The sequence below is a fragment of the Adiantum capillus-veneris genome, chromosome 28 (assembly GCF_014529385.1).
Source record: "Adiantum capillus-veneris isolate H3 chromosome 28, ASM1452938v2, whole genome shotgun sequence".
Lineage (NCBI taxonomy): Eukaryota > Viridiplantae > Streptophyta > Polypodiopsida > Polypodiales > Pteridaceae > Adiantum > Adiantum capillus-veneris.
In genome coordinates, this window is record NC_140958.1 from 125,648,513 (window position 1) to 125,669,122 (window position 20,610).

The 20,610-nt window shown below is 45.3% G+C and overlaps 1 protein-coding gene across 1 annotated transcript in view; it reads left to right on the forward strand.

Annotated features, from left to right (window-relative positions):
• Positions 1–20,610, forward strand: part of LOC147421253 (S3 self-incompatibility locus-linked pollen protein) — a 94,405-nt gene that overhangs the window by 7,507 nt on the left and 66,288 nt on the right. The window lies entirely within an intron of this gene.

The window sequence follows — 20,610 nt, forward strand, 5'->3', positions numbered from 1 at the left end:
TACATCTTTGATCAGAAAGCTCATTGGGAGAAGTTTTTGCCCTTGGTGGAGTTTGCCTACAACAACACAATACATATGTTTACGGGGAAGGCCCATTTGAGATCATTGAGGGTGCTAAGAAGGTTCCTCCTATTCTAAGCACAAAGGCTAAGATTTCTGAAGCAGACCAGTATGTTTAGGATCTGGAGACTGCTTTTGCAAAGTGCACGAGGCGCTCTTGAAAAGTCTGAAGCAAGGCATAAGAAGGCAGAGGACATCGTCGAGGTGACTTGCAATTGAAGAAAGATGATTGGGTGCTTCTACGGTTTGACAAGGCACGCCTATGGAAACGAAAGGGTAAGGAGCGACCTTTTCCAAAGTTGAGTATGAGATACTATGGCCCTTTCCAAATTCGGGAAAAGATAAATGATGTATCCTTTAGATTGAAGCTACCTAAAACCTTTCAAAGGTGAGGTGCCAGTGGACAGGGAGCCTTAGGAGCAACATGAAGTGGAAACGACCGAGGAGATTCTTGTTCCAAAACAAATACTGGCTCACAAGCAAAGGAAAGTGAAAGGTAACGTGATACGCCGGTATCTAGTTAAGTTTAAGAAATATCCGACATTGGATGCGAAATGGATGGAGAACATAGCAAATACTCCTTAGACTTTGGAACTTTACCTTGAGGCTTTTGGTTTAGCTTCGACTATTCCAAGAGTTATCGATGATCAACGAGTTGAATTTGGTACAGTGCTGACTGCACAAGAGGGGAGTTACTCTGCTCCTTTGTCACAAACTACCTAGATGGATTAAAGTCATTGATTTCTTTACAGATTTTAGCGGTACTGATGGGTTGACGGTATTCTGCTATATGACTTTAAGAAACGAAATACTTTGTAGTGGGAATTCCTTAAAAAGTTAAATGATCTTGATATATGTGCTCTCTTATATGTGTGATATTTGAGTGCATGATTAAAAGACGAAATGACTGCAGCATTTCGGTCTTGATTCACCTGGGGCTTGATGTGGATATGATAGAAAAGGTTTAGTCAATCCCGACATCCCCTAAAGATCGGGGAGATCTGGATCTGATTGGTAAAGACATTACGATGACCATGATTCTCATCAAAAATCTTGACAGGGATAGTGATGTGAGTGTCATGTGAATGTTTAGTGACTGTCGTCTTCGTGCAAGTATTGGATATGTGTTGTCTAGTGCGTTGGTCAGTGTCCATTGAACTAGTTGTTGGCTTATGTTGGTTTTGCAGGCGTAATCGAGGGCGATTACATTTCTTTCAAGAGGGGGGTATGTCACAAAGTGATGACGTGGCATGACCTAGAGGATAGACTCTGGACAGAAAGAGGTTAAAGCCCCGTTGAAAGATGGAGAAGAAGTTGCGAAACCAATCTGAGCGGCCAAATGTGAAAGGACACCCCATTTCATAAGTTGTACCAACTTATGGGGTACTATCTTGATGGGCCCCAGAAGGGACAAAGACTAAAAAAATTGGCGCAAAGGACTGATGACGTGGCACTTGGACGGATCTCATGTGGTTGTTGCACGGATTTTCGCGAATCGCATTGCTGACGTGGCACTTGTACGGAATTACCGCGATTTGCGGTGGCCAACTTTTGGGACCCAGATGCTTTTAGACTAGAAGCTTTTCATGTACATTGCTTTGGGGAAGGCCCATGGCCTATAAATAAATTGCTAGGGCCTTAGTCTTAGGCAGATTGGCTTGGGAGCACTGGTGAGACGAGGATCCTCGGAATTGTGCTTTGTGAAGCATTAATAATAAAGAAATACCGAAAGGGATGCTAGTCTTTGGGGCCAGTCTCTCTAGGCGCGAAACTATGCCGTGCTATGTTGTCTCTCTCAATTCTAATAAGTTCTTTCAGTTGGCTCTCGTGTGTTGTGGTTGTAGAAGACGTGTAAGGTGCAACGCAAGTGAATGTTGAACTTTGCTCAAGATGAGCGCTCCGAACTATGCTCAAGGGTTCGTTTTACTTATGGAAGGGAGAGCCTTCCGTTCCTTTAGTAAGAGAGTGCAAATGATCACAAACAAAGTGGATAAACACTGTGAATGAAGGTGCTGAGAGTGAGAGAGAGAGAAGAATACGACACCAGAATGTTGTCAAACCCTCCTCCAAGTGCCCCACTCTCTATGGTGAGAGAGGTCTATGCTATTGATTGCACAAATTTGGTACAATGGTCTAAATGCAATGGACTTGCCGACGATGTCGACGATGATGAGGATGACGACGACGATGACAAGACGGGCTGAAATCTGAAAACGCCAAGGGCTGAAATCTGCAAATCTTCTATTTGCTGAATTCTGACTCTATGTCGGTGATGCCGGCGATGGCGACGACGCGAGACGATGTGCTGAAAATGTAGATGCTGAAATCTGCGAATAGCGGACTGAATCTGCAAACATTGGCTAATCTGACCGTGCGGTGAGAATCTGTTGCGGGAAGGTGAGATCTGCGAGGTTCGGGACTTGTTCTGCGGTGTCTAAATGCTAAAAACTGAAAACGTTACTGCAATGGAGGTTCTTATCGCCGGGAATATGCAAAACGCTAGCATGAACTGCAACTTGCAAAAATGCTAGGCTTGATCTGCTGCTTGCAAAAACGCCAGGGCTGATCTGCTGTCTGCAAAACACCAGGGCTGATCTGCATCTGCTGAAAACGCTAGGCTCAATCTGATGCCAAAATGCTGGTCTTGTTGAGAAGGTGACTGTGAGCGGGTGGACTCCTGTTGCCTCTTCTGCCAGAAAGTGTTAGCGCTAGCTTTTCTTATATATTGTCTTAGCCAAATTGCCCTACCCAGTTTCCCAACAAAGTCACTTATTAATAATAAGTGAAAAATGGCTAAAATAGGGAAAATAGGTTCTGTGCACTGTAAAATGCTCCTGATGGCTAGTAGCTACTGATTGTAATGCTGATGATCATGCTCTGTGCAACCAGAGGATATGCAACTACTCTAAGTGCCTGGACATGCATGGCATGCACACAGGCTCACAAAGGTGCCATAACACTTCCTAAGCTGACCTGAACCCTAGACATGAAGTAGCTTGTCCACCTGCACATAGGGTTAGATGTGCACGTGACATCCCCTCCTTTTTAAAGTGAGGTATTGGTACCGAACTGTATGGCGTCGAGGAAGATCGCCAACAATGTCTGGAATTTTGGAAGGACTCTTTGCCGGCCCACTCTGATGCGTGGGTCGTGCGATACTTGAACCTCATAAAGGTCTGCAACGCTTGCTTCTTTGGGAAGTGACACAAAGTAATCTGTGACTGCTTCAAAGTACCAATTTCGTCTATGGACATTGGTCCACCTTCTTTAAGAATCTCCGAGAACAAAAACATAAACATACCCATTCCATGTAGAGTGATTGGAAAAATACGATGCTTCAAAAATGTATGTGCATGCAATGTAGATGAACAAAGTGACGGAGTGCCAAACCATTCACCAAACACACGCAAACAATGGGGTCAAATCTTGACTTTCTGATCTAAATCTATCAACTGTGGCAAATCACAATGGAAATGCGATGCTTGATGGAATTTTCTTGTGCTCTTTCTGAGACTCTATTATGCAAACTTTTGTTCTTTTCGATAGAAATCCGCATACATCCGTGCTTATCCATGAGTGAATCATGTGCATCATACAATACGCCATGCCTATGAAAAGGGAACACGTAAAGACGATGACAAAAATACAAGAAACCATCACGAATGAAACACTCGATGTCACGTGACACATCCCAACCCTATGTGTCCGTGGGACAAGCTACACCACAGCAGGGTTCAGTCAGTCCAGTCAGTTTAGATTTAGCAGTGATCTGACACTTTTGTGAGTCTATTCGTAGACCGTGCATGCCCAATCACTTAGCATAGATGCAGATCCTCCCGTCGCACACATCATGATCATCAGTATTCCCTTCAGAATCCAACAGATTCAGTCAAGGGAATTTTCCAGTGCATTTAGTCTATTTTTCCTATTTTTGGTTATTTTCACTTATTATTTTTAAGTGACTTTCCAACAAAAGTAGGTAGGGCAATTTTGCTAAGTTAATATATAAGCAAACCCAAGTTAGCACTTTCTGGCAGAAGAGGCAGCAGGAGCTTTCCTCTCAACAGGCAACTTCTCAGCAGTACCCCTCCCTCAGCATTTAGCCTCGCCATCATCACCCCACTCCTGGCGTTTTCCTTCCACAATAGAGCCTCGCCATCAAGCACTCTTGCTTGGCGTTTTTCCCACGACAAACACAACCAGCCTTGGCGTTTTTACTAACGCTAGACAGCCAGCAGATTTCAGCGTTTTGTAGCGTTTTTCTCCGCATGGTTACTTCAGCCATTGGCGTTTTTGGACCTCCAACAAGCTAGCGTTTTTGGCAAGGGACAGATTCAGCCAGCGTCTTTGATTCTCAGCCTTTACCGCATCAGACCACAACGTTTCAGCCTATGACACAGAAGCAGATCAGCCCCAAGTTGGTTGCAGATGTTCCCCCATTTTCAGCCTAAAACGCAGCCTGACAAATACAAGACTTAAACGTTTTTACCATCAGCATGACCCCTGCCAGATCCATCATTTTCAGCCCATAAGGACAGCAGTAAACAGTCATTTTCAGCCACCAAAACAGCCATGAAATTCAGCGATTAGAAGGTCCCAGATTTCAGCCATCCAGTTGTCGTCGTCATCACCTTTGTCGTCATCGGCATAGTCCCATTGCATCAGTCCATTGCATACGCATTGTACACCTTTGTGCAATCAAAGTAGACCACTCTCGCCGACGAGAGTGGGGCCTTCGGAGGAGGGTTTTTCAACCTCTCGGGTGTCGTATCTCTTCTCTCTCCTTCTCTCAATCTCATTCACTTGCACGCACAATATCCACTCACTTTGTTCGTGATCATAGCACTCTCCATAAAGACGGAAGGCTCTCTCCTTCCCTAAGAACTAAAAGGAACCTTGAGCAATAAAGATCACTAATCTTGAGAAAATACAACATTCATTCCGCTGCACCTTACACTCGAACAATGCCTGCTGACTAATCATGCGAGCACATAATACTTCCTGAGAGGGTTCTTTGGACCTTGATGCGAGAGCCAAGATCGGTTCTGCATGATTGATTGAATCTTCAATGAGGTTAGCTTCACTAGAAAAAGCATCAACTAAACTATCATCCTCGTGAACAATCACATCTTTATCATGCAAATCATCATGCTTGTGAATAATCACATCTTGATCATGCAAATCATCATGCTTGTGAATAATCACATCTATATCATGCAAATCATGTGTGTCGTGCTTTAGAGAAGACAAGACTGAGAGAGTCTTCTTCTCGTGATTGTTTTCAAGCTTCACCTGCACGTTAGAAATGAGAGATGAAGAGTGAATAACTTCCTTCCCACGAATGACAATGGGAGAGTCACTTTTGGCATTGAAAGTGAAAGTATTGGCTGCCCAATCAATGAGAGGGTTATGCTCACGAAACCATCGAATGCTTAAAAGCATATCACATCTTGAAAGAGGAGATACTACAAATTTCCTGCGGAAGGACACTTATTGAATCGTGAATAATACATCAAGGCACTCTCGTGTAATGAGAGAGTCAATACCGGGAGCGAAGCCCGACATTTCGAAAGGAGATGTCTTGCTAACCTCCAAGCAGGCTCTTTCGACAAGAGTCACTAATCACATCATGCATACTGCCTGGATCAAACAATATGACAAAACGCTGACCCTTCACATGACCATAACACTTAATGAGAGACTCATCAATGGGAGGATCATGAGAAACTTGGGACACACTAGTGTGCTCATTTATGGCATTGACAGAGGATGTGGGTTCTGTGGGTTCTTTAGATTCGTTAGATTTAATCTTAGGACATGTTTTCTTTATATGACCCTTGATGTGACAATGATAATATCGACCTTCCTTAGAATACATGACTTGTTCTTCTCATGTGATGTATCCTCCTAAAATTCCTTGTGCAGCTTTTTCTTATGGAGTGAGCTTAGGTTTAGCAATTGTGTTAGCTTTACCGTTAGATTCATTGTGTGAGTTCTTTTTTGAGAGACTAGATGAAGATTGGTTAGAAGAGTTACCATTCTTACCAGTCTTACCGTTCTGAGGGTTCTGAGAAGTCTGAGAGGTACTTTGAGAAGGCTTGTTCTCCTTAGGCTTTTCCTTTTGTGCTTCATCTCTTGTGCGAGAGCAATCGCTACCGCCTTGTTGAGATTGATTGGATCGAGTACCTTGACATCATACTTGATATACTCGTCCAATCCATAAAGGAATGCCTCCTTGCGCTCATCATCCGATTTGCGTAATTGGGTGCCGAGTTGCAAAACATGATTAGAGAAAGAGATAACTAGCAAACCATTTTGCTTGAGACTACGCCAATCGTCTTTCAACCGTGCTAGGTACTGTGGTGGCATAAACTGCGGCTTGAGCTTGTCTTGGAAGTCGGCCCAATTGAAGGAAAGAGGCACGCCTTCGTCGGTTTTCTCTAGGTGCGCGGCGAACTGTGTGCCATGCGTGGTACCAATTGATGGCATCTCTGGCAAGGTACATGGCTGCCGTCAAAGCCTTGCTATTCCCCGTCTTCTTAGTTGTCGCAAATTAAGCATTAAATTGATGCAACCAAGAATGAATAACACTAGCATCCATCTTACTGTCATACTTACTGAACGTGATCTTCTCTGTGACGGGGTTGCTGGAGTTCGAGTCTCTGCTACTTGATGAACTACCAACATCTTTGACCGGCTCGGATTTTGAGGTGAGTACCTGTAGGACCAACTCTTGCATGCGTTGGTCTCTCTGGGCCTCATGCTCTAACTCCAGGCCGCTCGTCTGTCTTCGGCCGTCAAGCGCTTACGCTCCAAGGCTAACCGTCCTTCTTTGCGCTCGCGATCCAATTCTGCCTTTGGTTCTTCGATCGCCAAGCGCACTTGCATGCGCTCACGCTCTAAGGCTGCCGTTCTTTCTTCGCGCTCGCGATCCAAGGTGGCTCGTTGCGCTTCTTGTCGTATCATCATGTCCATCATCGTCTTGACCAAAGCCTCCATAGGATTTGGTGCAATCCTTGGTGTAGATGGGGAAGGGGGAGGGTCTGAAAAACCTCCTGGTAGGGAAAATTCTTCTCCGCCACCTCCATGCTCATCACCTCCACACGAAGTATCCATTCTGCTTCGGGTGATTAACATACACTGAAGTCTTGAGTTCTTAAGTTTACGAGGAACTTGGGTTCTTGTGGTTCTTGGGTTCTTCTTTAGCTTGCAATCTGTGTTAGAGAAGGATCTTCTCTTACCCGAGCTCTACTCTTCCCTGCGGCTCACACCAAGGTTGCTTTTTTTCACCTCACGTCGATTGGCCGGCCGCTAAGTGCACGGTCCACTCTCAATGAGTGAAAAGAGGAACAAGGGGAGGCTGGACAAGCCCTTCTTCCCTAGGTCTCTTGTCACTCTTCAAAAACACGATTAGGAATCGACACGCCCAAGTGGACTTGGGTTACGTACGACCGCAACAAGCAAAAAAAATTTCTTGTGGTTCTTTCCTTCAGTGATACAGAACACTGCCAAAGCTTTGATACCAATGTAAGGTGCAGCGGAAGTGAATGTTGAACTTTGCTCAAGATGTGTGCTCTGAATTGTGCTCAAGGGTTCATTTTACTTATGGAAGGGAGAGCCTTCTGTTCCTTTAGTAAGAGAGTGCAAATGATCACAAACAAAGTGGATAAACACTGTGAATGAAGGTGCTGAGAGAGAGAGAGAGAGAGAGAGAGAGAGAGAGAGAGAGAGAGAGAGAGAGAGAGAGAGAGAGAGAGAGAGAGAGAGAGAGAGAGAGAAATGTTATATTAACGTCTTCAAAAGGCCAGAGTGACCTATGAGACCAAACTGATACAAAAGTGGTGAATCTATTACAATGTCTGAAAAGTGTGAAAGTGTGAAAATAAATGCGAAAAACTAAATGCAAAGTATTAGATAAACTTCTTAGGAGCATTCTGGGTGTCTGGCTAGAATGCTTCTAATCCTTTGTTGTAGTCTCCTCCAGTGAAGTGTGCTTCTGCATCCTGGTCGTGGTCGTCTCGATTTCCTAAGCTCAATCGCCCTGTCAATGAGGGTGCCTTTGGTCTGAATGTGGGTACTCCTTTGTGCTCGCTGCTGGCCTCTTGCTTCTCCTTCCATTCCTGCTTCTCTCGATCCGAAGAAATCTGTGATCTGCCTCTGAGGCTGTAGTGCTCTTTGTCTTCTTATCAGATTATCCCTGTGCTGATGTAGTTCCAGTAGGTACAGGCCTAAGCACCTTTGATCCTGGTATTGCATGACTCTATCTAGAGGTCCAAAGCCTTCTTTAAATAGGCAATGGAAACGCCCGCGTATCTCATAGTAAACGGTGCAATGACATATGTAGTGTAATTCCGTCTCTGGCTCCATTCCGCATAACTTGCAAATTCTGCTCTCATGTGGGATTCCCCTAAATCTGCCAAATTCAATTTCCAGCTGGTGTGAGGATGTACGAATCTGACCAATAGCACATCTCAAACCATGAGACAGGTGGGTATCCATAGCTCGGGCGAATCACAAAACCATCTTCAGATATCTGTAGGAAGTTTTCTTTGTAGTCGGCCATCTTCGTGCCCAATTCTTGTGTAGGGTCTACCCATGTCCTCTTAGTGTCCAACTGTATAAGATCCTGGCGGATGATTTTATTAATCTCCGTTCGTGTGATTGCCAGTGATGGAGCCTCAAGAGAGTATTGGAAGGGGGGTAATCTTTCCATACTGAACCCGTGTCTCTGAAACCACGAGGACAGTTGCGCATACCAGCATGATGTATCTCCCTTCGTTGCTAATTGTCGAGAGGATTCGAGGGCCAATCTAGTATATCGGCAATTATTTGTATCCCATAAACCGTGTATAAAGGACATTGATCTGGTAAGAGCTTCAATTTCTATCGGAGGGGCAGCTAGTTCCGCTTGGGTAATCGCGTGTGGTACAGAGGCCTTGGCTCTAATCATTCGGGAAATCAGAGAGAGAGAGAGAGAGAGAGAGAGAGAGAGAGAGAGAGAGAGAGAGAGAGAGAGAGAGAGAGAGAGAGAGAGAGAGAGAGAGAGAGAGAGAGAGAGAGAGAGAGAGAGAGAAACCGGCCCGTAGGGCGGTAGGCGTTGGCTTTCACCCGAAATTCTTTACTTTATACACACACACACAGAGCACTTTGCAAAGAGGACCTGCGACGGGAGTTAACACTTGAATACACACACGGCTCGAAAGCTAGAATGCTCCGAGCAGACGTCGACAACCTGTAGGCCCCAAAATTGGCGCCCCTTATGGTATTTCTTTATTCTTTAGGAGGGTAAATTACAAAGTAAGGTCCTGGGAATCCTTCACGTGTATCCACCTAGATACCATTTGATTTGGCCAAATTTCGGCAGCATAATAGCCCCAAAACTTGCGCGAAACCAATTCCCCTGCTGGAACTCGCTTGCACTGTCGTATACCCTCTGATTCCTGTCCAAAACAGTAAATTCAGCACGCTGTATTTCAAGGTTGTTTCCGTACGTACGTACGGTATGGTTCCGTACCGTACGGTACGTCCGTACGGTATCCGTACGCACCGTACGATTCTGTACGTACCGAAAAAAAAAAACCCTCTGAAAAGATAAACCTCTAGAAAAAAAAAATCGCCAACAGTGCCTATTCCCCGTGGTCGGATTAGGTGGGCGAGGCCTTTAATAAGTCCACCTATCCTATACTGGTTATTATCACAACAGAGAATCAGAGAGTAGAACAGAGTCTCTGCACAGAGACCAAGGAAGGATTTGCCGCCACCGATAAGGTTCTTTCTCCCTCCCTCCCTCCCTCTCTTTGTGTTTGGAGTCTGCAAGGAGGCACTCTAGAGTCCTGACCTCGCGAAAGATTGTAAGTTTTGTATTCAACTTGGAAGTGTGCGTTAATTGTGTTGCAGAGTTATCTAGCGGTTACTTAACTTGTGGGGTGATTTTAACTGTTTTTTGAAACTTGTGGCTATGTTTAAGTATTGTGCAGTGTTTTTAAACTAGATAGGTTGTATATAAAATTGAAATTCTTTTTATTTTTAGCTTTTAAAAAATATACTACGAATTTTACGTACCTTATGGCCCAATCCATACGGTACAACGTACAGTACGTACCGAACACGTACCGAATACTACGTACCTTACAACCTTGCTGTATTTACTGGTTTTTGCCCTGTTTTCAACCCCAAACAGTCCCCTAATTGTCCTTTGCCAATGGGGCACGATTCCCAATGATCCTGGCGTCCGTATGGCTGAAAAACAGTAAATATACAGCGCATACACAGCGCTGATTTTGCACCTGTATGGTGAGGTTATGACCCTCACCAATGTCTGCTTTGGAGCAGCAGCTAGCTACCCCTGTTCCTGCTCAAGGAGGCTATTGCCTCAGCACAAAAGCATGAACCCACACAACTGTACATCAGTCAAATGAGTAGCCCTCTTGTGGGGCATCACATAACTGCACGTAGGGGAGAGAGAGAGAGCAGTGTGTAGTGTGTAGGGCATCACTCCTAGCACCACACTGTACATGAGAGGGAAAGGAAGCACTCCATAGCTCTTAACCTGTGACAGGTTGCAAATGAGGCCTCTCCCAACTTAAAAATCAGTGTCCATTTTTCTGCAAGAGGAAAGTTCACGAAAATGTGACACTTGGCGCATTTTCAAGCCTTTTCCCGTTTCGGGTTTGCCGCTTAAAAATATCATGACCGGTTGCCCAGTTGACTTCGCGGCAGAGTTATAAAATGTTCCCCTAGTCATACTGGAGGTAATGACGCGAACACATTTCACGGCCCAAAATAGCAGTTCCCTAAATTTTAGGAGATGCTTCCGTTGGGTTCCCACTGGTCTTCTGACCATCTATCCTCATTGGAGCGGCATCCAAAATTGCAATGTGGCCCAACTGTCGGATACTTTTTGTTGGTAGTCCCACCTTGACTTTACGCCTTAATTGAGTTCACTTCCTAGTATCCACCAACTTGCTAAGTGCGACGGGGGGACCTATATGATCTTGCTCTGAGCCTAGACATCCTCTTACCATACGAATTCCAGTGCCGACCACTTCCCATCTGAGGGTGAATCTACCGTTCACATTGGCCATACAATGTCCGACCGTTTGCTACTTCAAAAAGAGGGTCTTAAACAAATAAAATAAACCCCATCGGAAAGAAACCAACAACCAAGGTTAGCAGTTGCCACATCTCTGTGACATGGTTAATAACTGCCACGTCCTCGTGACATACCCCCCCTCTTGAAATCGCAAACGTCCTCGATTGCATACCATAAATACACGCCACTGATGATCTTGTGCTATCAACACTCTTTTATCATCGCATGTATCCGCAAGAAAGGTCGTGACATACATAGATACAAATGACTTAATGAGGCCTTCATACTTTTGCCATTTCTATCTATGGCATTGAATTCATATGTACATTTGATGTACTAGCTCTATCATTACCCCTCCTTTGCACACGTTGGGTTGGGGCATAAGTAGGTTGTAACCCAAAGGCTTCAAGGTAAAGCTGCAATACATTTGGTGACTCTGACAGTTCATGCTCTTCCATCCACTTTGCATCCATAGGCGGATAGTTCTTGAACTTCACCAAATAACGTCTTGCAACTTGTCCTTTAACTTTTCTGTCCTTATGTGCCAAAACTTGCTCAGGTACCAGGATCTCATCAAGTTCCTCAACTTCTGGTTGATCCTCAACTGGCATATCTTCTGGCACATCACCCACGAAGGGTCTTAGAAGACTCACGTGAAACGCATTATGAATCTTCCACGCATCAGGCAATTTCAGCCTATAAGCCACATCGCTGATCTTGTCAAGCACTTGAAAAGGCCCATAGTAACGCATGCTGAGCTTAGGAAATAGCCGTTCCTTGCCCTTCATCTTCTTTAACCTTGCCTTTTCGAACCTTAGCAGAACCCAATCACCAGGTGATAACAACAATTCACGACGGTGACGATCAGTAGCCTTTTTCTGCTTTGCCTGAGTCTTCTCTAAGGTAACTTTAATTTTCTTATACATCTCATCCATGTTCTCAACATATCGATCTGCCTCAAAGATCTTGTCCTTCGTATGCAAAATGGGAGGAACCTTTTTGCCGCCTTCAACAATTTCAAAAGGTGCTTTGCCAGTAGACGAATGCACCGTATTATTGTACGCATACTCAAGCATAGGCAAATACTGTTTCCACTTGCCCTTATTATCTGACACATAGCATTTCAGTAGATCTAAGACAGTAGAATTGGCCTCTTTTGACTGTCCATCAGTTTGTGGATGAAACGAAGACGAGAATTTGAGCGTCGTATCCATGTTCTCAAACAATCCTCTCCAGAACAAACTGGTCATGCGAGGATCATGATCACTGATAATCGATTGTGGCATACCATGGTACTTAAACACATTGTACATGAACAAGCGTGCCATCTAATCAGATTTTATCTTCTTCCTGACAGGGATAAAATGGGCCTACTTGCTGAACCTGCAGATAATGGTCCATATACCATCATTCCCTATTGGCGTTCTTGGAAGATCAAAGATAAAGTCCATAGCAATGCTTTCCCATGGCTTATCCGGAATCGGCAGTGGTTGTAACAACCTTGGTGCCTTTTGCCTGTCAAACTTGACCTTTTGGCAAACTATGCATGCTCGCACAAAGGCATTTACATCTCTCCTCAAGGTAGGCCAATAGAAGAATGTCTCTACCGCTTTAACTGTCGCATCAATGCCACGATGCCTTGCATACAGTGGGACATGACTCTCTTCCATGACCTTATGTCGCAATGGCCTAGTGACACAAAGTCTGCCATGCATCATCATAAAACCATCTCTGAGGAGGTAGTGCTCATGATGTTGCCCCTCTTGTAACTGTTCAAAGATCCTTGCAAAATCTTCATCAGCAGTATACTATTCCTTCATGTCATCTAACTCATGATGATAAGGAATTGACACAGTTGAAATTTGTGGCTTTCTTGATAACGCATCAGCCACAACATTCTTCTTGCCTTCCACATGCATAATCTGGAAGTGGAACATGGAAAGAATGTTTGCCCATCGCATATGCTTTTCGGATAACTTTGACTATGTCAAGAAGTATCGCAAGGTCTGATGATCTGTTTGGACAACAAAATCAGCACCTAAGAGGTAGTGCTTCCATCTAGAAAGCGCATGAATAACGGCCAAGAGCTCTTTCTCATAGACTTGCATAGTCCTCTCTGGCCCTTGCAAAATTCGGCTTTCATAGGCTACTACCCGTCCATCTTGCATTAGCACTGCTCCGATGCTACTGCCACACGCGTCACACTGGACCACAAATGACTTCCTGAGAACTGGCAAAACAATAACTCGATCTGAAGTCAACTTTTCCTTTAAGAGACTAAAAGCTGAAATCTCTTTTTGGGTCCATCTGAAAGTGACCTCTTTCTTTTGCAATGCGTGAAGAGGCGATGCTATCTCTGCAAAATTTCTGATAAACCTTCTATAGTAGGAACACAATCCCAAGAAGCTTCTGACATCGTGCACAGTCTTCAAGTCTGGCCATGTCTTGATAGCTTTGACCTTTGCGGGATCCATTCTAACACCCTCCTTTGAGACTATTTGGCCCAGAAAGTGGATCTCTTTGAGGAAGAATTCACTTTTCTTAGGATTGACAAGTAACCTGTGACTGCGCAGCTCTTCGAACACAATGGTCAAGTGACGCCTATGCTCCTCTTCATTCTTCGAATACACAATCATGTCATCGAAGAATGTTCCAACAAACTGTTGATGCGAGCGGAAAATCCGGTCCATCATTCTGTTGAACGTGGCAGGAGCATTTGTTAGCCCAAACGGCATCACTAGAAACTCATAAAGACCAAATGTCGTTCTAAACGCAGTCTTGTGCACATCCTCTGGGCTTATACGAATCTGATGGTACCCACTCTTAAGGTCTATCCTGTTGAAAATTGCAGCACCCTCTAAACGATCGAGAATATCATCTATGCGAGGAATAGGAAACCTATTCTTGATGGTATTCTTATTCAACGCACGGTAATCAATACACATGCGCCATGAGCCATCCTTCTTCTGCACTAGGAGCACTGGGGAGCAAGAGGGTGAAGAACTAGGCTGAATCAGCCCCTTCTCTAATAACTCCTCAACCTGGCCCATAATCTTTCTGCTGCGCCGCACTAACCCTGTAGGGAGGTCTATTTGGTGGGCTACACCTTGGCACCAAATCTATCCGATGGTCCTCAGGTCTCTCTGGCGGCAATTGTGACGGTAATGAATCAGAAAAACAGTCACTAAACTTTTGCAAAAATGCTGACCTTTCTTTATCTAACACAGATAAATTTGACTGATCACTATCTGAGACATCACGTGCAAAAATCAAGTACACAGAAAGATGATTCTTTATTACAGAAGTGATAGCAGAAGCAGATACAATAGGGACTGACTCTCCTTTAAGCTTTACATCCAAGATGTGAGTTTTGCCCCTATGCTGTACAGTGATCTTTTTGTTGTAGGCATCCAAGACTCCATGCACTCGGAACATCCACGGGATCCCCAACAAGGGGTCACAACCTTCCAGCGGCATGATGTAAAACTCTTCAGTGTCCACATACGACTGAATATGCAGACGCAGTTTTCCAATGATGGGAGTAACACACTCTGAATGGCCAGGACATGCCAACCCTGCCTCTGCTGTGTACCCCATCTCTTCAGCTCTGATGCCCAGCTTCATAGCTAACTCTGGTGAGATAAAGTTGGCTTTGGCACCTGGATCAAAGAAAATGAGTGCCGTCTGATCCCTAACTTTACCCCATGCCCTGCATAACTCACTGGCATCTGTGTTGGGTCTGTCACCCACCATGTTTGGCACTAAGCCTGCCGTGGGTTTTGGCTTCTTGCCTTTTTGATCTTCTTTATCCTCTGAGTCAGCTGGCCTTTTCCTTTGTGGACAATTGATAGAAATATGACCAGGCTGCTCGCATATAAAGCATTTGTTCTCAGCCATTAGGACCTTCTTTTCCTCGAGCGACTTGCGCACAAAAGGCTTCCTTTTCTGTTTCTTTGCCTGCGCTCCAGAAGTCCCAGCTGAATCCTTATCTTTGGTGGCCTGTTCTGACCCCTGTGACGCATCAGGAGCCGTTTTCACAAAGGGCTTCTTCGCTGAATTTTTCTTTTGTTGCCCTCCTTTATCACTGCTCGGAAATCCACTGTCCTCTCCTTTCAACAGGGCAAGACCAGTGTTTGCAACTTCCATAAGCTGAGTAACGGTAGCCACTCTGTTCTTTGTACAGTAATCGCGAAGCCCTTTAGGCAGCCCACAACAATACTTCTTTATCTGCTCTGTCAATGGCACAAATCTGTAGGAGGTTACTGAGAGTAATGCTTTACAAAACCTCCTATTGTACTCCAGCAAGCTCTTGCACGAAGCTGCCGTAAGCTGGTGCCAATCTGTCAGGACATCGGCTTGAAATTCATTTGATAGCCAAGCAGATGCAAACATTTGCTTGAAGTAAACCCAAGTGGCGGGTGCGTGTCCTTGCATTAACAATGTCGTCCACCATGCAAGTGCATTGTCCTTTAAGAAAGTGGCAGCTTTCCTAACCTTCGAGGCCTCTGTAAAATTCCCTCCCGCATAAGCTGTATCAAACTGCTGGAGGAAAGTGAGTGCCTTTGTCTTATCCTCGAAACCACTGAAGGTACTGAACTTTACCGCTGCACCACCTTCTTTGTAAGCCTTCGGCTTCTCTAGTGCCCCCAAGTTGTCATACGGGATGGTCTGCAACATGGGCACTGTAGTGGGCATGATCGGCACGCCTTGGCCATTCACATTTTGCGTCAGAGGTGCGATATCTGGCTGCTGTCCAGAAAAACCAGCCATGCCAAAATGACCTTGTGGCACCCCAAACTGACCCTGCTTGCAGTGGAAACCTTGCTGCATGCCGATAGTACCATACATGGGGTTTGGCATGATGCCTTGCATACCCCCGAACACTGTTCCTGGCATGTACAGCTGACTTCCAGACGCATAACCAGCCATACTTTGGAACACTGATCCACCCCCGAAATACCTAGGATGTACCGTGGGTGGTGGAAAAACTGAGTGCATAGCTTGGTATCCAGCTCCCTGTCCATTCAAGACAGCATGCTGGCTCTGAAAGTGGCAGGCTGAACTGGCATAACCTGTGGAATAGGCGTTCTAGCCACCTGTTCAAGCACGGGAGGAACCTGCTTTGGAGCCCCCGACTCCGCAACATGCGAGTGTTCCCTTTCCTCGTGCGCCTCATGAAGTACCTGGGCTTGAGCTTCAACAAGCTCGGTACGCGGCGTAGGTTGCCTATTTTGCTGTTGCACTGGTGGCGCTTGCAAGAATTCCATAAACCTCGGATTCTGCACCAGCTGCGAAAAGACATTCACCGTGGCAACTAACTGAGTCTTAAACGCATCATCCTCAAGTTGCCCTGTCATAAAGCCTTGTACTACTGGAGGGACATTCACGTTGACAGGAGGTACAGACTGACGTGGCCGTGAGCTCTCGCCAATCTCAAAAACCATAGGAATCTCTTGCCTGTCCTTTGGAGAGGAACCCTCTTCCATAATTCCCTTCCCCTTGTCGGCCATAGTGTAATCCCCGCATTCTTGCACTGTGTGTCTTTACCCTAAACAATCCATGCTCACTGTTTGAGGAAAAAGTGATTGATGTCCCGGTAACGGAACCATGAAACCGGCCCGTAGGGCGGTAGGCGTTGGCTTTCACCCGAAATTCTTTACTTTAGACACACACACACAGAGCACTTTGCAAAGAGGACCTGCGACGGGAGTTAACACTTGAATACACACACGGCTCGGAAGCTAGAATGCTCCAAGCAGACGCCGACAACCTGTAGGCCCCAAAATTGGCGCCCCTTTCGGTATTTCTTTATTCTTTAGGAGGGTAAATTACAAGGTAAGGTCCTGGGAATCCTTCACGTGTATCCACCTAGATACCATTTGATTTGGCCAAATTTCGGCAGCATAACAGCCCCAAAACTTGTGCGAAACCAATTCCCCTGCTGGAACTCGCTTGCACTGTCGTATACCCTCTGATTCCTGTCCAAAAACAGTAAATTCAGCACGCTGTATTTACTGGTTTTTGCCCTGTTTTCAGCCCCAAACAGTCCCCTAACTGTCCTTTGCCAGTGGGGCACGATTCCCAATGATCCTGGTGTCCGTATGGATGAAAAACAGTAAATATACAGCGCATACACAGCGCTGATTGTGCACCTGTATGGTGAGGTTATGACCCTCACCAGTGCTTGCTTTGGAGCAGCAGCTAGCTACCCCTGTTCCTGCTCAAGGAGGCTGTTGCCTCAGCACAAAAGCATGAACCCACACAACTGTACATCAGTCAAATGAGTAGCCCTCTTGTGGGGCATCACATGACTGCACGTAGGGGAGAGAGAGAGAGCAGTGTGTAGTGTGCAGGGCATCACTCCTAGCACCACACTGTACATGAGAGGGAAAGGAAGCACTCCATAGCTCTTAACCTGTGACAGGTTGCAAATGAGGCCTCTCCCAGCTTAAAAATCAGCGCCCATTTTTCTGCAAGAGGAAAGTTCACGAAAATGTGACACTTGGCGCATTTTCAAGCCTTTTTCCGTTCCGGGTTTGCCGCTTAAAAATATCATGACCGGTTGCCCAGTTGACTTCGCGGCAGAGTTATAAAATGTTCCCCTAGTCATACCGGAGGTAATGACGCGAACACATTTCACGGCCCAAAATAGCAGTTCCCTAAATTTTAGGAGATGCTTCCGTTGGGTTCCCACTGGTCTTCTGACCATCTATCCTCATTGGAGCGGCATCCAAAATTGCAATGTGGCCCAACTGTCGGATACTTTTTGTTGGTAGTCCCACCTTGACTTTACGCCTTAATTGAGTTCACTTCCTAGTATCCACCAACTTGCTAAGTGCGATGGGGGGACCTATATGATCTTGCTCTGAGCCTAGACATCCTCTTACCATACGAATTCCAGTGCCGACCACTTCCCATCTACGGGTGAATCTACCGTTCACATTGGCCATACAATGTCCGACCGTTTGCTACTTCAAAAAGAGGGTCTTAAACAAATAAAATAAACCCCATTGGAAAGAAACCAACAACCAAGGTTAGCAGTTGCCACATCTCTGTGACATGGTTAATAACTGCCACGTCCTCGTGACAGAGAGAGAGAGAGAGAGAGAGAGAGAGAGAGAGAGAGAGAGAGAGAGAGAGAGAGAGAAATACGACACCAGAATGTTGTCAAACCCTCCTCCAAGGACCCCACTCCCTATGGCGAGAGAGGTCTATGCTATTGATTGCACAAATCTGGTTCAATGGTCTAAATGCAATGGACTTGCCGACGATGTCGAGGACGACGACAACGAGACGGGCTGAAATCTGAAAACGCTAAGGGCTGAAATCTGCAAATCTTCTATCTGCTGAATTCTAACTCTATGTCGATGACGACGGCTATCACGACGACGCGAGACGATGCACTGAAAACATTTTTGCCCCAAGTGTACTAGATGTCGCCAGGACCCAGTGCGCGAGTTCCCTCGCGAAGAAGTGCCTACGTAGCGTTTTTCCATCGCGACAAGCTGCTGTTTTTCTCTGTTTTCAGCCCGTAAACGTCGTAGACGGGGCTGATTTACAAGAAGGAACCCAAGAACACACCTCTCTTGTGTGTAGGATTGGAAGAGAGGATTTTCTAGGTAGAGATCTCTTTGAGGGAATTGCTTTTCGAGATTCGAGTTGCGTTTCGAGTGTCGAGACTTTGAAGTTAACGATTTTCATGTTATGATCTCTAAGTATTTGTTTGCAGGTGTACTTCCTCTTAGTGAGGGAGTAAGAATAGAGGAAGGCATGAGCCTCTGTAGGAGAAAGCGCTTTGAGGAACTAGAGCCAGATCAGCCCAAGGGTTTCGTACCCGAGTTTGGGAAGTAGATCCACGGATCGGAGAGAGGTGGTCTGTCAAGTTGTGATCCGGAAGTTGAAATTCCCAAGGGAAGGACTTCGTGTCCAGGAAAGCATAGTTATTTTGTAGGAAGAGGACTCTGGAAATAGAGTCAGAAAAGAGTTGCAAGGATGCCATGCCCTAAGTCTGGAAGGTGAGATCCAGAGGCGAGAACCTCGATTCTCGAGGACTTGGAATAAGGAACTGAATACACTATCGAGGACTTGGAATAGGGTTTTGCCCTAGGAATAGGAAGCCGAGGCTTCCAGGAGCCATCAAGTCTTATTCTAGAAGAAACGTGGTAATACGTTCGGTTCAAGTGCTTGTATAGACTTCTCCTTAGTAATAAAGATACTATTACAGGGAAGGGACTAACCCATCTTTTGGTCCCCAATACTCTGTTGATCTTCTCACTTCTCTCTCTCTCTCTATTTCTCTCTATATCCTCTGGCTTCAGTAATAAGTGATAAATCCTATTTATTCGAATGTATTTTATATTGCTATGCGCTCCTGTTTGTGACACAACCGGTCAAAGATATCTGCAAAATTTGGATCTGTGGCATATTGATCAACCACATCCTCGAAGTTTTGATGGTGAATCATTGACATAGCCGATATTTGTAGTTTGCGAGACGACACATCTACCACCAAGTTCTTCTTTCCCTTAACATGGACGATCTTAAAATGAAACTGCGACAAAATATTTCCCCGTCTGATCTGTTTGTCCGAGAGCTGGTTGTAGGACAAGAAGTATCTCAAACTTTCGTGATCGGTGAACATTGTAAAATCAGTTCCGAGCAAAAAATGGTGCCAGTGAGTAAGAGCATGGATGATTGCCAATAGCTCTTTTTCATAAATCTGTGCAACCGACTCTGGTCATGAGAACATTCTACTCTCATAAGCTACAACATGACTCTCATAAGCTACGACATGGCCCAAACTATGACAACATGTATCATAATAAACCTCAAATGGCTTCTGCGAATCTGGTACATTGGGACCAATCGTCAACTTTTCTTTTAGAGTCTTGAATGCTGCAATCTTTGTGTGAGCGCGCTTGCGCGGAAGTGTGAGAGAGGAGAGGAGAGAGAGAGATAGGAGACACAAAAACATTGGTGCGGCGATCAGCCCCCCATGACTACCAGAACAAGAAGACGCGTACAATGCCAAATGATAATATATTGTGTACCCCCCTTGGCCCCATATATATGAGTGCCCAAGTTGGGTGCCCAACTCAAGTGTCACGTGACACATCCAATCCTATGTGTCCGTGGACAAGCTACAACACGACCAGGGTTCAGTCAATCCAGTCAGTCTAGATTTAGAAGTGTTCTGGCACTTTTGTGAGTCCGTTTGCAGACCGTGCATGACCAGGCACTTAGTGTAGATGTATATCCTCTGGTTGCACACAACATGATCATAAGCAAGGTGGAAAGGTACGTAGTGTACGGTACGGTTTAGGTACGTACGGAACGTACTTCTGTACTGAACCAACCTTTAGGTACGTGATAGGTACGTACCATTTGTAAAAAAAGACAATTACACTAAATTTAAGTTCACAGACCTTTCAAAATTCAGCCTCATTAACAATGCAATG